General features: G+C 39.4%; 1 long non-coding RNA gene across 1 annotated transcript in view; it reads left to right on the forward strand.

Annotated features, from left to right (window-relative positions):
• LOC128312854 (uncharacterized) overlaps positions 1-16,626 on the forward strand; it is a 49,261-nt gene that overhangs the window by 12,895 nt on the left and 19,740 nt on the right. The window contains exon 3 of the long non-coding RNA XR_008292689.1: positions 3,915-4,119. This is a non-coding gene — a long non-coding RNA (uncharacterized LOC128312854). The remainder of the gene's footprint in view (positions 1-3,914; positions 4,120-16,626) is intronic.

Genomic DNA, 16,626 nt, shown 5'->3' on the forward strand with positions numbered 1-16,626 from the left:
AGGGCTTCTCAAATCTGTATAATTAAAACAACTTTAAGTTTTATGTTAGAGACCAGTCAATGCCTTTAGAGAACTTAAAATAGATTAAATATATATATAAATAGTACATTTTGTATCTTTTGTACTTCATTTTTTATTTGTATAAACAAAATAAAATAGAAATGTATATCTTAAAGGTTGCCATGCAAGTTGCTGAGATGCATGATTCTATATAATTCTATCACTCCCATACTCATATCAATATTTAGAAATTTGCTCTTGAGAGAGATTGATTTACCATATGTGGTGATAACAACCATTACAAACTCCCAATATTTCACAAACCATGATATAAATTGACTTTTCTTCACACTCCTGGATGCCATTAGACTCCTCCCCTACCAGGGAAATTGTTTCCATGGTAACCGAAAGGGAAAAAGCACAGGGAGTGGGAAAAAAGGCACAGAAAGCTAATGAAATGAGATATCTATGGAATAAACAAAATATTTGTTGGCAAGTGTTGGCTGTCATGACACTTTTATTGTTTCTAGATCCACAGACTTCTAGAGACACTACGGCCATACTGTCTGGCAGAGTAGACCGTGCCTGAGGATGGTCTTGTTAAAATGTCCAACAACCCGCTGGGCTGCCTGCTATTAGCCAGTGTAGATGACACCTTGTAAATGGAGCCTGCTGAATCTTTCTAGCCACACCACCTCTACAGGACGCATGTGGGCATGGCTGGACTGATTCAGAGTACAGCAGATAGCCTGAAAGTAGAGCTGTTCACAGGGGCACCGAATCGCCCTTCCTGAGGTAGCTACAGCTCTTTTTCCAGCCACACGCAGAATTTTCCAGTGGGCGTAGAGCACTGAAATCCATTCAGACCATTTGGGGCACTCCGGAAGTTCTCTAGAATGAAACATTAGGTAGCACCTGCTTTTATCTTTTTATTCATGTTGCTGAAGTAAAATATGCAGCTAATGTAATTTAATTTTTATTAGATTCTGCATATATGTGGCTTTTAGAATGAACTCGAGGGAACACACATTACTCATAAACATATACTTTTTAATTAATTTTTCTTTGTAATTCAAAGTAGATGTCTAATGCATTCATGGAATGATATGCCCTCCCTCTGGGGGGTAATTTTAATACCTGCAATTCCCCAGCTTGTTAATCAAAGACTTTTTAGCCTTGTAGATAATTTATATCTGCTTAATGTTCAGAAGGTTGAAATTGCAGCCATATGAAAAAAAATTCTTACCTCTGACAAAATCAGAAAAGATAAAAACCTCATGCAAATTCTACAGAAATGGGAAATGGTGGAAATATCCTTTCTTTCTGAGCTGCTTTTTGTGAAAATATTTTGTGGCTTTATGAAAAAAAAGTGGCTGTTTTCTTTCTTTTTTTTTTTTCTTCCCCCTCCCCCTCTCTGGAAGACACAGTGAAACTGCTTGGCTAAAAATGCAGCAATGGCCAGAAATCTCCATCTCAGAACATGCCTATTTCTAGTAGTTTTATATTTTGAAAGAATACTTTTTTTGCTTCTTAAAAAAATATTACTGGCCAAAAAAATTTACATGGGAAAAATTTAGATTTTGTGGGGGTTCAATTTATGTTTAAGTGCAGTTTTGCTAGCTCCGTGGCTCCAAGTGTTAATCTCCTGTTCTGTTACTGTGTTACCCTGTCATTAAGCTCAGTTTTCTCCCACACGTAGGCAGACAAGGTGAGAAGAATAGTTCCACCGACACCCTGGGCAGTGGCTTTAGATCCAGAACTGTGGACAAGACATGCCATAAGTCAGAGAAGGAACAGGGATGGGAGCACCATGTTCTCTCCCCCTGAGATCCTTCCCCACGGTGTGGCATTGTTCCTTGAGATGTGTGCCTGTTGTGTGTGCATCTGCACATTCACAAATACATCCCCCTGGACTCACACACACACACACACACACACACACACACACACACACTTTGCCTTGTGGGTACGTGGCTACATGTTAACTGATAGTGGCATTTCTACAGTGGGGACAAGGAATAGAATGGTGGGCCCTCAGAGATGGAAGAAAGGGTTGAGAACTCTGCATCTGATCTCCCATGCGGGGGGGAGGGGGGTCGCGGCAGGTAGTTCCCTTGTAGTAACGCTGAATTCAGTTTAGCAGCAGATAATTCAGCTTGGGCTTTCACATTCCAGGGAAGGGACACTCACTACTATGTGAGTGCAGCTAGAGCATCGTGAGGCAGCCGAAAATATTAGAAAGGTGCCTTTTATATAATCTTATATCTACCTTTAAAAAATTTCTACTGGTATCGTACTCTGAAACCAAATAGAAGAAGAAGGGTTTTTGTTTTTTTTTCTTACCACTTAGCAGTCCTCAAACATGTTTAACACAGTTACCCTCCCCTCTTCATGAGCTAAACATTCCCCTTTGCCTCATTTACTCCTCCCATGATATGGCTTTGGGAACCCTATTATCTTGGTTGACCTACTTGAGCCAATTTGGCACCCAAACTGGATACAGTATTCTAGATATGGTTGTTATTTACATAGTTGAGAGTGCAGTCGACTGTTTTCATTTATTAGCAGTTTGCTTTTATTGGTGCCGTAGAAAATCAGATGTGCCCACATTTTCACAGCCAGGTCATGCTGCCAGCTCGCGTCGGACTTACAGTTATCTTTATACTCAGATCTTTATAGCGCTTGAAGTCTGGCCTTCCCATTTTGCACTGGGCAGCTGACTTTCCGAGGCTAACTGCAGAACATTATGTTTATCGCAGTTACAATTTATTTCACCCGTTAAGCCTTCCTTTTAGCCTGTTCATATCATTTTCAATCCTGGCTCTATTATTTTAGTATTTGCTGTTAAACTGGGATTTTGAGTCAGTCACAAAGTTGGACAGGATGTGATTCATGACTCAATCTAAGTCCTCAGTAAAATTTTACACAGGCCCACATGAAGAAAGGATGTCTGGGCTGCTGCTAGAGACTTCTCTTCGAGTAACAAGAATATATGTTCTCTGATGTTTAATCAACTGTGAATCCACCTAGCTGTGCTATCAGACCACATTTCTAAACTTCACTTAGTGATGCAAACTATGAAAGAGTTCATGAATGCCTCTGGAGATTAAGGAGTACTCTGTTTCTCATTTACTGTTTTATGTATGTATCAAAAAAAAAAAAAAAAAAAAAGGAAAGAAAGGCAATGAATTTGATGTGACCAGTACACTTTGTGTTTCTTCCAATATTCTTTGCTTCTGTTTATTCCTTAGCTTTACTGGGCATTTTTTCTTAGTAGTATTTCTCTATGATACAGTTATCTTCCTCTATAGATATCTTTTTAAGTTCATTTGTTTATTTTGAGAAAGAGAGAGAGCGTGTGGGGGGAAGGAGGGAGGCACGGGGGGGGGGGGGCGGGGGGGGGGGGGAGGGAGGGAGGGAGAGAGAAAATCCCAGGCAGGCTCTGCACTGTCAGTGTAAAACCCAGAGTGAGGCTCAAACTTACAAACTGTGAAATCATGACTTGAGCTGAAACCAAGAGTCAGATGCTTAACTGACTGAGCCACCCAGGCGCCCCAGCCCCCATAGAAGCTATTTTAATAGTTATATCTGAACGTTTTTTCTCTTTATTCAGAAGCTTTCCACTGTTGTAAGAAAATCTCTTGCCAGATGCATTTTTCCTGATCATCACCAGCCCCTTATCAAGACCCCAGGCCTCAGTGTCATAACCCTTAGTCCATAAAGCCAAATCCTATCACTAAATATCATCCCTTTAGTCTGCTGAAAAGTCATGATGTTCAGTAAGAATGAACTGATAACATCACCTACAACCCCAAGTCCTTTGAAAAGTGTTTTTGTTGTTGTTGTTGTTGTTGTTGTTGTTGTTTTTGCTTATGTTTTAAATATCTGTATCATTTCTTTATGTGTATGTGCAGAAATGAGAAGGGGCTAATGGATTTGATGACTCTCAATAAGTTGTGTATCCTTGAAGATGCTATTTTCAGGAAAGTCTCATGTCTCCAATACGTTAGGATGCTGGTTGTTTTGTGGCCTCTTCACTCTGCGGTGGGAACTCTGCTCCAGCTGGGCAACCGTGCAACTGGGCTGAAGAGACAAGGGTAGAAGAAAAAGCAGGCTGAGGTAAGAAAGCCAGAGAATAATTCTGGATCCTGACTGAGCTCAGCACTCACCAAGCACTACACAGCCATGCACCAAGGCCACCGGGGCCAAACAAGAGATCTCATGACCCTGCCTCACAGGTTCACAGACCCCTTCTGGGTCCCTATGGCAGCCCTGGATGTCCTAATTCTGAACCCTCGTTTCTGTTCTGGGGTTCCAGTTTCCAGCCCAATACCAAATGCCTCGTCTTGGCCCATCTAATTCCCCACCTTGTATGGAAGCTTTCTTTGAACTATCAGGTTTTAATACCAACCTGACTCTAGAAGTTATTTCCTAGATCTGTCAGATGATATTTTGAGAGGCTATTGATATTTTGATGCTATGGGCATTTTGTGTACATGAGAGATAAGTGAGGGGCAGGTAATAATTACTTGGTAATTATTAGTTTACATTTTACTTTTAGAACCAGGAAATATCCATGATACCAAAGTCTGTATCAAAATAGTTATTTCACTACCTTTCTCCTTGCTCTCTGGTTCAGTTTCTGAACGTCGGAAACCCGAGGCTGAAATGGATTCCACATTGTATCACTCCACTCACCTCACACCCAGACTTGGCCCTAGGAACTTGGCCTTGCATCCTGACCCTTACTTGCCAAGGCAGAGTTCAGATAATTGTGGGCATCAGTTGAGCTAGGTTTACACAATTCTGACCATCCTAGCTTCTTCGTACTTGTTATGTAGAGAGAAGATAAACAAATGTTGTTTTATGCTGCTCACCATTTCTTCACCAACCTACACAAGAAAAGAATTATGCGACAACCAGCAGAGAGTAAAATGACTTGAGAGAGCATAAGACTTCAAGTATGGAACCTGGTCATACAAATATGGTAGTAGCGAGGGTTTGGAGCCCGAGAATGTTCCACAGATTTTATACAGTTATTTTTATACAATACGACAACAAGCTTTTAGATGGGTAAAGAAGGATGTAGAACACTACTAGAAATCAGTGATGAACCATTCCAAGAGGAAAGACTATTTCTGTTAAGGATTGCTGTGAGTTTGGAAGGCAAAGGAAGTGAGGACAATAAAAAGATATTTGATTCAGTTCTTGAGAGACCTTAGAATTTTCCAGTGTCCTGGACTTTTAAAGTCTTCAAGTTGGAGTTCTTCCAAATTGCACAGGAAGCGAAGTGACTGTACTGTCAGGCAAGGTATTTCTGTGCTTTTATCCATGGCCCCTTGATGACACAAACATGTGTGTCCAGCCCTGGCCTCTCCTCTGAGCCACTAGGTGATAAATCCAACTCCCATCAATATCTCAAAGGTATCTATAATTTCAGGTCCAAACCAGGATGCTTGATTTACCTTTTTTCCCAAGTCTGCTCCCTATACCAGTAAATAGGGATTCCCTGCCTTCTCTATTTCAGTAAATAGCACCATCATCCATTTGCACACAAAGTCAAAAACATAGGAGTTGTCCTTATGTCCTTCACGACCCACCCCCCATTCAGTAGGAAGGCCTATTAGCACTTCCTTATAAACATGTTCCAAAGTAGCCACCTTCTTTTAGGTCTACTGCCACCGTCTGAGTCCAACCATCATTCCTTAATTAGGCTACTTCACTAGCTTCCTAACAGGTCTATGTGTTGCCCTCTAGATCAGTATACATTTTTTCTTTGTTCAAAACCCTTCAATGGCTTTTTCTCGTAAAGAAACAAAATATTGTGCAAATTCTTTTGAGGCCCATTCAGTCCCATATGACCTGGCTCCTGCCCACCTCTTTACCTTCATCTCTGCCTAACTACCGCCCACCCTCAAACTCTGCTCTCCCTTCCACTGTTCACTCCTCCTAAAACTTTCCCCACCTCCAGCTCCTTTGCATTGACCCTTTTTGCTGCCCAGAGCTTTCTTCCTTTAGATGTGTGCATGACAAGTTCTTTCTTATTCAGGTTTCAGCTCAAATGTTCTTCCTTGAAGGTGGCTTCCAATCACCTGACTTAACATTTCTGAAGGTCACTCTTGATCTCATTGCTGTGTAGTATTTTCTTCATTCTACTTGCCACCTAAAGTCTAACTTACTGATCTACTTACTTCGCTACTCATTTATTATCAGTTTCTTCTACTAAAATGTAAGTTCTTTGAGAACAGAAACCTAATATGTCTATTTCCCTGCCACATCTCTTGTATCTGAAACATAGCACTCAGTAAATACCTGATGAATGATGTAACACAATGAAAATCCACCTCTCCTTTAATTTCTAAATTATCCTTAATCAGATGACTTCAGCTATACCTTCTGAATATTAACAAAATGTATAAAATCTTAGCTCTCAATGACAGTATAGAAAAATGATTCAAATAAAATTTATTTACCTACTGAACTAACAATTATTTATTTATAACAGGAAAAGGTTTCTAGTGAACATTTTCATTAGAAACCATGAGTAAAAAATTATGATGTGAAGTTGAAACTTGATACAAAGTAGAGTGAATGGCCAGAGAAATAGACTCTTCCTTAGTAGTCTTACCTTATGACTTACAGATATCCTTGAAAACATCATAAGTTATAATTAAAAATCAATAAGAAATATTTCTGAATTATAATCTGTGACTCAGGAGACATGATTTAACTTGGAATGATCTCAGAATCCATATTTGAATAGTAGTGTGCACAAGATTATATAAAAAATTATTCATATATCTCTAAACACATATCTGAGAAAAACTCAGTTTGAACATATGTACCAAATTTGCACACAGACACATCAGTCAGCAGAAGCTCACTCAAATAGAATAAACAGAAGACAAAAAGCCAGAAGGCTTGGATGCTAAGGCCAACTTACTAGGCCTATAAAAAGCAAGACAATTAAAGATATAATAGGTAATGTTTACTGAGCAATTACTATATCCCAGGAACTCCGTTCTAAGCACTTTATAAACAATGACCCCATGTCTTGAACCTCTTTTTCAGTATGACCTAAGCATTAATAAGCATTTTTATAATGGATCTAAATAAGCATTTTTATAATGGACCTAATGAAGAGACACATTAATTTTCCCAACTTAAAAAAACTAAAGGTTAGATAGTTGTGGGGGAAGATGATGTTAGAAAAAAAAACCCAACAAACAAAAAACTTCAGAATCAAGAGTAGAATTTGAGGAGTATGAGGAGTATCATTCAAATATTTCAACCTTATAGTTGGGACCAGGTCAGGTTGAGATCTTGGACCAGGTCAGTAGCTGGTTTTCAGAAACCGAGGATCTATAGGACAAACAACAGAAATAGATATTGAGAAATGAGGAAAATGCCAGGCATAGAGGAAGTCCTTCACAACCTTGCAATGTTCCAGGTCTTTACATGGTCTACGAGCCTCCACATATGCTGGACTGTCATGCCTCTGACTCATTTCTTACTATTCTCAGCCACCTGGCTTTTTGCTGGGTCTCCTCCAGTGTTCCTGGCATGTTCTGTCTCAGAGCCTTTGGGCTTTTCTCATCTCTGCCTGGAATGCCTTCCCCAGCTATCCTCATGATGAACTCCTTCATCTCTCAAGTGTTCATTCATTTGTTACCTTCTCACTGCTTACCCTGACCATCCAATTAATAGGGAAACCCTCTACCTCCAGCACTACTGATCTCCTAACTCTGCTTAACTTTGAAGGTTTTCCACAGCATTTACATCTTCTCCTATATTATAGAATTTATTGTTTTTGTCATGTATATCATCTAAATTTCTCCACTCTGAAACTTAGGGTCCAGATGAGCATGGATTGTTACCTGTTGTCATAGAGTCCCCCAAAATGGTCTCTATTTTTTATCCTTCCCTGTGTTAATTTTCTAGGGTTGCCATAACAAAATGCCATGCAATGGGTGGCTTCAGCAACAGAAATTAATTTTCTTATAGTTCTAGAGGCTAGAAGTCCAAACTCAAGGTATTGGCAGGTTTGGTTTCTTTCAAGGCCTTTCTCCTTGGCTTGCAGATGACGGCCTTTTTATTGTGTTCTCACATGGTCTTCCCTTTGCAAGCACGAATCCCCGGTGTCTCTTTGTGTGTCCAAATTTCCCTTTCTTATAAGGATTCCAGTTAGATTGGATTAAGGCCCACCATAACAGTCCATTTAAAAAAAAAAATTATTTTCCATTCATGAATTTTTGAGAGACAGAGAGAGACAGAGTATGAGCGGGAGAGGGGCCAAGAGAGAGGGAGAGAGAATCTGAAGCAAGCCCTTGGCTCTAAGCTGTCTGCACAGAGCCCTATGCGGGGCTTGAACCCATAAACCATGAAATCCTGACCTGAGTCGAAGTCAGATGCTTAACCAACTAAGCCACCCAGGAACCCCTAACAGTCTTATTTTAAATTCATTACTTCTCTAAAGGCTCTGTCTCCAAATATAGTGGCATCTGAGGAAGTGGAGGTTAGGGCTTCAATATATGTGTGGGGGACACAATTCAGCTCATAACATACTATATATCCATTTACTTTGCACACGACTTTGTAGTGCTCTCCCACTCTGCCTCTGGGCTTGGCCTTGAGATTTGCTTTGGCCAACAGCATGTTAGGAAATAGGACACAAACAAAGGTTTGAAAAGTACGTGTATGACTGGGTTTGTTCACCCTTGATCTGCCATGGCTCTGAGAACACGCCTAGATTGGCCTGTTAAAGAATGAATGAGACCTATAGAACAAAATTTAATTTCCCAGTTGTACCAACTAAGGCCATCTCAGATTGGCCACAGGCAATTGCCCCCCTCGCTGTGTGAGAAAACCCAACCAAGATCAACAGAGCCACCAAATGAACCCACAACTGCCTGCAGACACATGAGTGTCCCAGGCGTGACTAGCCAAGCCTATCTGAGATGAGGTGAGCCCTGCAACTCATGGTGCTCTGATTTTGTGGTTGTAAATGTGTTATTGTGGCAATTGGAAAACTGATACAACTGTTTTGTTCATTGATATATCCTAATTAGAAAGAATAATGCCTGGCACATTGCAAGTGATCAATAAATACTTTTTTTGAATGAGTAAATGAGCAAAATATAGTTACATAAAAACAAGTACCTGCTTACAGAGGGCCCCTCTTAAAAATTTATTACATATCTCTCACGAGGATGACTTCCTCTGGCTTAATATCATTGAGTTTATAAGTGGTTTCATGAGCTAGCTGGTAACGTATGATTCACTGTGGCCTAATACATTTACTACTCTTTGAGGACTTCACATTTCTTCAGGTAATATTGCTTGAAACAGAAGAGTAAACGTGTTAAACCCACACATTAGGGAAACATTAGGAAAAAAACTTTTGAGGGTCTTCCTACAGCATCTCAAATTTTATTAGGTGGAAGTGACCACTAATCCACCCATAGGAGCTGTTATCCTCATGACTCTGGCTTAAAGCTATAGGTTAAAGGAAACTATTTGGAGGTGATGAGGGAGTAATTAAAAAAGAGGGAGACTGAGAGTGATTTTAGTAAAAGTAAATAAAAATGTAGCAAAAACTACTTTTTGGAGCCTATGTGATGCTAAACATTACTTTTCCATGCTGTTTCTCTCATTCTGGATAAATCTTTACCTCCCCACCCCACTTCACCGAGCTCAGCCCTATTTCTTTTTTAGTACAAACATCACCTCCTCTGAGTGTTAGGCAAGAGGGGACTGAGCAAGCCTTCCATGTTCCTTTCAACCTTACCCCCAGGACTTCTTATATCTTTTCATACAACTTGTGTTTCTCTTTATAGCATTTTCCACAGTGTGTGATCACAAATTTGTGTGATTAATACTCAGTGCATGTCTCTTGTGCTAGATTTTGACTCCACAAGGTGCCACATCTAGCTCAGTATTATATTCTTAGAATTCAGGACAATGGCCCCAACACAGGTTAGTATACAATAAATACTTGTTGACCGAGTATTATTCATTATCTGTCCTTCCCATTTATTAATAGATGTCACTGATGGAGAGAAATCACAAATTAAACTAAATACCGCTAAAATAAAACATCCAAAAAAAAAGTCTGGTCATTACCAAAAAGTTTCTGAGCTTCCTTATTTAAGGAAGTTTTTCAATAAATATTTGTTAAATTAAATTGACAGATAGCCTCAAAGAAAACATTCTGAAAAAATGAGATTTACGTTCTGAAACCCAAAGTTTTGGATTGATATGTTATTAAAGCTTTTGCAGCCTTTCTCTATTGAGTAAAATTCCAATAACAACCAGCTCACGTTATTGATCAGCCTTTGGCAATCCTATCATGCCTCTCAGAGCATCAAGCCATGGACTGAAATCTAGAATGAAGAAATTCGGCAGAGAGCATCTATAGTTGTTGACATCATGCTTAGATTCTGAGCCACTTGGGAATGAATACAAGATAGATTATAAAAATGCTGTTTTATGGACTTCAGAAGGCCTCATACACAAGCTTGGAAGGTTTGATTCTAATGGAGAATTCAATGTAGAGGGAACAGCATTTGGAACAGCCCTGCCACACTGGATTAACTGAGAAAAAGTGAGGGTAGCTGGAGGACATTGAAGCTGCTATGAGGCTGCAGTGGTGCACAGAGACCAGATTATGCCCGTCTTGGAGGGGCATAGTAAAGATATCTGCGCTTGTCCTAAGTACAATGGGAAGCTGCCAAATATTTCCCGAGCTCTGATCGCTCTGGCTCGCATGGGGAGGATGGATTGGAAAGCAGAGGGGAGTGAAGCTATTGTGATGATCCGGCTGTACTTGACATAGCTTGTAGGAGAAGAGCCTGGCTACAGCTCAGCTATCTGCTCTTTCGTTTTCATGGGCATAATTGGGAGTGTGTTTTGAAATTAGCAAAGTCTTATTTTAAAGAGAATCATAGACTGGACGTGTTGAGACTTTTGCCCGGGGCTCTAAATATCTATTAGCAGAGTCTCAGCAATGAACTGTAATCCCTATGAAATGAGGTTGTGAGCATCAGCAAGACTCTAGCACCCACCTACTACACCTGGCGATAGCACTGTTAATAGATATTTGCTGCGCAAGTGACCACATGAATCAAGGGTTACAAAAAAGGGTTACAAACAATGAGCGACTCTAAGAAGCATGTTGGAGGTAGCAGAGAAAGCCATTTTCCTCTCTAAACCTCGAGTTTCATTCCTCGCAAGAATCCAATAATTTCTTTCATTTTGAAGCATCTGTACACGCACATGCTGAGCCATCAATTAAAATAAAGTGTACAAAATGCCTACTCTGCAAAGTGTGCCTGCCTCTGGCACATGCTCCGTTTCAACACTGGCATAACCAAAATGACTAATGTGGTTGTTCGATTCTAGGGTCGGCGACTCGTTCTCGCTCAGCTTCTAAATCCCAAGGCAAACAGCTTTGCGATACTAGAATGAGAAGAGCTACAGAGAAATTGCCAGGTCTTTTGTTGCCTTATTAAGTCTGGAGTATTCTATTTAATCATACCTTCCTCTAGGAGAAATCAACTATTTGAAGAAAAATACATTCCTGGTCTCTGAATGCTGTCTTTCAGTAAGGAGCAAAGATCAAAGAGGGTGCACTTTCTAATCTTTGAACATTAACAATGTCCCTTGTACTGCAAAATGGAATTACTTAGGGCGGTTATGGAGACCCCTGTAGTTTTGAGCATATAAATGGAATGTCTTAATACAGCATATGAAATTAATTGTAACATATTTAATATCCTTCAAATAAATTTGAAAGAACAAGGTACTTGGCACTTGGATATTTATTTTAAACATTTCACCAACTGTATGAAGCTCTGTAATAAGTCTGAAATATTTAACACAGATAAGATATCTTACCCCAGCTCAGCATTTTCTCCTGATGTTTGTAATTTTTGCTATAAGAAAATTGGACAGTTTTATCACCAGGTAATATTTGTTAACCAGGGTCTGACAAAAGAAAAGAGATGGATGACCGCTAGATCAGCATGTGGCCTGCGAAGAAAATGAAAGGACATTCATAGTAAGTGATTTTAATCTGTTGGTCAGTGCCCTATTCAGGATGTCAGATTTTTTTTTTATGAAAATGCAAAAGAAACGGTTCGTAACACACAGTGGTGACATATATAACTTCTGTTTCATGATTTGCAATGCGTAGGCACTTCACTGACTGTTGGATTTATTCTCTGCTTTTGAAAGACAGCCCTTGGATTGCCCAAAGAGAACCTTCTTGGTTTTGTAATTGTTTTATCATTCCAAGGGGATTCTGGTTGCATGGCTCATCCTTCCCCTCTTTGTCATGCCCCCTACATTCGGTCTCTTAATCAAAGGACACTTTGCCCAAGAATGCATTTACAGAAAATTGAGATGCACATTGTGTATGGATGAAGGCAACTGTGTCATCTACATTTTCCACGATTCAGCCATGCCCTTTGTTCTTGGACATGATAGAAAATCTGTTTTCACTCTCAATTGGAAAGCCAGCATGAGTTAGACCAGATGGCTGTTGACCTTCAGGCAATAGAGAATGGGAGAGATTCCCAACTGTTCTCATTACTCTGGGCAGTGACCTCCTTTGGAGCAACAGCCACAAGAAGCTGACACCTAGAAAACTTACTTTCTCCTTGAATGCTAGACATGTTACTGGTTGTGTATTGAGAGCTCTAGTTACCTAATCTTCATGGTGTCAATGTCTCGTGTCAGTGTTTATATACATTATTCTTTATTCATTGAAGTCAAGCTGCTGGTGTTCTAAATGTCTTGATAAGAGAAGACGGCTGAGTTCAGATGTCTGCTGATGTTAGAAATGTTTTCCCCCTTTTTATATCCCTGTGCACCACACAGTAAATAGATCATAGTATATACTCAGTGTGCGTGTTTAATTGAATGATGGGAAGATAAATGAATGCTAGTCACCATACTTTACACTATCCATAAGGTGTTTTCAGAAAATGTCCCTATATGGAAACCTAATACATTGCAAGCACTTACCTCAATTGTTTCCCAGCAGTAACAGTAAGATACGTTCTGTTATTATTCTTTTTGGCTAGAGGGAAAATTTGATACTATGTAACTAGTAAGTGGAAGAAAGGGGACTGTATCAACTCTACCCGTTCAACTCTGCTGCTCACACGTTTACTACAATGTTCTCTTATTTCCCTTTCTGTTATCATAGGGAGATGACTATCTAGGGTCCAAATTAAATCCCCAAAAGCCGTTTACCTGTAAATTTTCTTTCAGAGCCCATAGATGCCTATTATTCATTTATTTACACAGTTTAAAACAATAAACGGCTATTTGTGAGATGCATCGGTATACTTGCTATGAGATTGAAAGAGCTGATGAATCCTGGGCAGAGGTTGGGATAAGAGTACTTTTCTCTTCTATTTCTATCAGGTTGCCTTTTAGATCTGATGTGATCTGACATCTCCCCCCAGGACATCTGAGTGTGCCGAGTTATCAGTTCTCTGTCTATTTCCTACCGTCTAGCCAAGGGAAAACTGGCATCTTGCTGGGCTGGGTCTCTCACTGTCTGTATTGCATATATTAAAAAAAACAAAACCGAAAGAACTAGGTCATTGGAGCAAATGTATGCATTTATTAAGCCATAGATGAAGGGATATCTAATCTGCGTCCCTCATTATGGAATGTATCTGAATCCAGTATTATGTCACGTATTGGTTGAAACCACAGACAAAACAGTCCTTGTCACCCACACAGCCATACAAATATAGCTTCCTGGCAAACTGCATTCACACACAAGATGGCAGTAAGTAGAATTTTGTTTTCCTGTTGATCTTAAAATTGTCCCCTTTCTTTACATCCTAGAGCCATAATTCTGCCACCTGGCGCAGCACAAGCAACCATTCCTTGGAAGGTAGAGCAGAGTGGGATGGACCTCTATTATGAAGAAAAAGAAAATCCCATGAGGCCAGGTCTCAGTGGGACTGAGAGAGTGAGGGAGTGGCTTACGGCTGTTGTTCCCCATCGTTCAAAACTATTAATACCACAGATTGCTCACTGGCATATTTGTGTTGGTCTTACAGGAAGGTGGCCCCCAGTCAGAACGGCATGTCCATTTTGTTCCCATCCTCACCTCATCCCCCCATAGCAGCACCTCTGCATAAAGCTAAGAAGTTGCCCCTCACACTGTGTCTCTTTCCCGTGGTACCACTTATCCATTGAAGGAATGTCGGTTTTCAAATACCAACCAGCTTAAAGGAAAGATTTTGTTTTTAATTTTGCAACACATTCAGAGGAACACCATTATAAACCTTTGAGGGCTTAGTTTTTTAATCTTAGGAAAAGTGTAATTGGGCAGAAGGTTATTTACTGAGGACTTTCGAAAAGACCAAATAATAGCTTTTCAGCATATCCTACATTAAGCAGCATCAAAATGATGCATGAAAATAGTATCTGACAATGACTTGATAACTATGTGTATACATGGTTATAGCATTTTAATGCATATGCCTGCCTCCTAGACTCCATTCACAAACTCGTTCTGATATACTTAGGGATATTTTTACTTGAACTTGTATTTATTATTTGGTGTCAGCCTAGTCATTTCATAATCATTATTCTAAAGCTAACACAGTTGGTATGAAGCCACGTTACACATGAAAGAAATTATTCAATCGATATCCGAGATACTAAAAAGTAACCCAATTTTTCAAAGTATTCCTCTTGTCGTATTGCTAAGAAAACCCACTTCACAATTCATACATCTCATATTCTCATTCCTAAAAATGTGTAAAGACTGAGCTTTTCTTCTCTGAATTAAAATAGTTGCTTGCAGTGATGCCTTGAAGGAAGAAAAATATCGTCTGCCCTCTTGTAGCTCGCATCCAATCAGAATAATAATAGATTTCAAGGGTCAACTCTTAAGTATTGGTTTTAGCCGCTTGGAAGGTTGAGAAAAATTTAAGGCTCCATCCAGGCACAGAGGAAAAAGTGCTGTTACCAATTAGTGATGTCTGTCTTGGGAACACAAGTGAGGAATTAGGTCCCATATGCTATGTATTCATCATCTGTGCTTTAAGGCTTTCTTAAATATAATCACTTTTATTGAGTTGAACTGTATGAAAAGATAGTTGCACACAGTGAGATTAAATGATCTGGGGTTTGGGGGTATCACATTTTGAGGATATTTACATTTTGTTTTTGCTACATGGTATAAAATATAAGACCTGACAGGAATCTTAGCTTAATAACAGCTTTTGGATTACACTTTCCAGGTTACAAAGCACAGGCACTTTTCACAGCTATGATCTCATATTGTGCCAACAAACCTGTGAAGTAGGTATCACATTTCCCCTATTTGTGTATATTTTCACTGAGACACAAAGAGTTTCATTAACTTTCCCAAATTAAACCCAGGTTGAAAATGCCTCAAAAAAAAAAGCGGCATAGGGAGGTTTTGGGGGGAATATCCAAATAATTCTGAGAGGGGTATATTCTCTCGTCATGAGGGTTCTAAAATCAGTCTGAAAGGAGGAACTCCAGGCCACCCAGGACACAGTTGATATATGATTGCTCCACTATCTGGTCAAGCCAAATCAAACTGCTTCTAATTCCACAGTAAAAAAGAATGGGTAATTTTCTACATCTGTCCCTTTGCTCCTAAATATCCCTGCTCATTTGGATCATCGGGTTAGGTCCTACTCCTCTTTCAAGACAACTCAAGCACTAACTTCTTTTGACTGTCTTACCCTTCCTTCCCAGACTGGAATAAGTGGCCATTTTCTATACATCCATCAAATAAGGAAGGTTCTATCACAAACTCACACCGGGAAGTTTTGACTCTCAGTCTTTTTTTGAAGGATAAAAAGGAGTTTTTACTTAATTATTCTGAATTCCAGAGCATTCATTGGTCCACACCGTCTCATCATGTCTTAAAACACACAAAGATATACCTGATACCCTCTTTTTAACCTCTCTTAAAAATTCCTCTTTTCCTACCCGTATATGGTAAGTGGGATGGGGTTTTAGACAAAAAGTATTTTTTTCCTCTTTCTTTTCTTCCCCCTTACTCCTTCTGTGCTTCCAGAGATTAGCTCCAAGACTCAGACTATGGAGATAAAATGTCTTTTCTAAGAATACCCCTATAAATCAGGCTCAAGAAACACCCTCCACGCCAATTTTCATGGAAACTCTGTTAAATTTTTGTATGCACACAAAACTATGGAAAGTTACCTTGATTCTTATTCTGTTGTGTTTCTTGTCGGGGTAATTCCTCTAAGGATTATTGACCTGGAGACATTTAGGCATTCCAGATTCCTTGGCTAAAATAGCATCTGATTACAATAAATCCCACCACGATAGTACCTCTTACATAGATTTTATTAACACATTTACAAATTAATACAAAATAAAATATTCCTTGTAACTCAAAACCCACTAAATACTTTTGCTTCAGTAGTATTTTTCAGAATCTCAGTCATTCTTTTGATTAAATCAATTATTTGATTCAGTAATTTACTATATGCCACCTCTCTCCACACAATTTTTTAAAGTCATATCAAAGTCTTTGAACCCATTTATTGAAATGGATAAACATAGTTCCCCTGTAGTTTTTGAAGCAGTAAATTA

This window comes from Acinonyx jubatus, chromosome F2 (assembly GCF_027475565.1).
Source record: "Acinonyx jubatus isolate Ajub_Pintada_27869175 chromosome F2, VMU_Ajub_asm_v1.0, whole genome shotgun sequence".
Taxonomy (NCBI): Eukaryota; Metazoa; Chordata; class Mammalia; order Carnivora; family Felidae; genus Acinonyx; species Acinonyx jubatus.